Source organism: Nelumbo lutea, chromosome 7 (assembly GCF_056320005.1).
Source record: "Nelumbo lutea isolate HS-2025 chromosome 7, American lotus-T2T, whole genome shotgun sequence".
Classification (NCBI taxonomy): Eukaryota; Viridiplantae; Streptophyta; class Magnoliopsida; order Proteales; family Nelumbonaceae; genus Nelumbo; species Nelumbo lutea.
This window is the reverse complement of record NC_142690.1, coordinates 59,321,682-59,322,403: the sequence shown is the minus strand read 5'-3', so window position 1 is coordinate 59,322,403 and position 722 is coordinate 59,321,682.

Sequence of the window (722 nt, the reverse complement as noted above, 5' to 3'; positions counted from 1 at the left end):
TCCGGGAAGTCGATACGACGGAGTTGCTATTGGAGAGGGAGGCAGCTGTGGTGTCCGATGGTGGGAAGGGTTTTTGGCCCCCATTGCCAGTATCTAGGGGCAAGGGTGGTCTGTTCGATGTCATTAGTGGTGCTGAATTGATGTGCCTTTGCGGTCGGCCAGATTGTTCGGTATCCCATAAGTGCTAAGAGCCTAGGACTGACAACTCGAAGCCTTTGACTAGTTATATTGCCTAGACAAAGTTTGTGCTTGAGAACCTTATGTACTATCGAATGCTACAAGACTCAGGTCTTATACGTTTCGTGGACTGCTACAACGATTTGAGGGGGCAGGAGGGTGTGAAATATATTCTACCTTTGCTGGAGAATTGGTGTTGCCGTACTCATACCTTCGCCGGTGCATTCAGGGAATTCACTGTTATCGTCGAGGATATGGCTGCATTGTTGGCACTGCCTATCGGTGAAGCCGTGTTTGCTCACCATCTCCAACATGTGCATTCTATTCCTCATAATTTAATGAGTCTTTGCGATGAGTTGATCGCAAAAATTGCTGCTTTCTAGGTTCAGGTGGACAAGGCTACTACTCGTGGAAAGTTGCCATTTGGCACTGGATGGAGTATTGGTTTGAATCACGCGATGGGGGAGATGTGATGATACGTTGACCCGATAGCCAGTGTCACCTCGCAGCCTACATTCTCTATGTTGCCTCCAGATTTTTCTTCC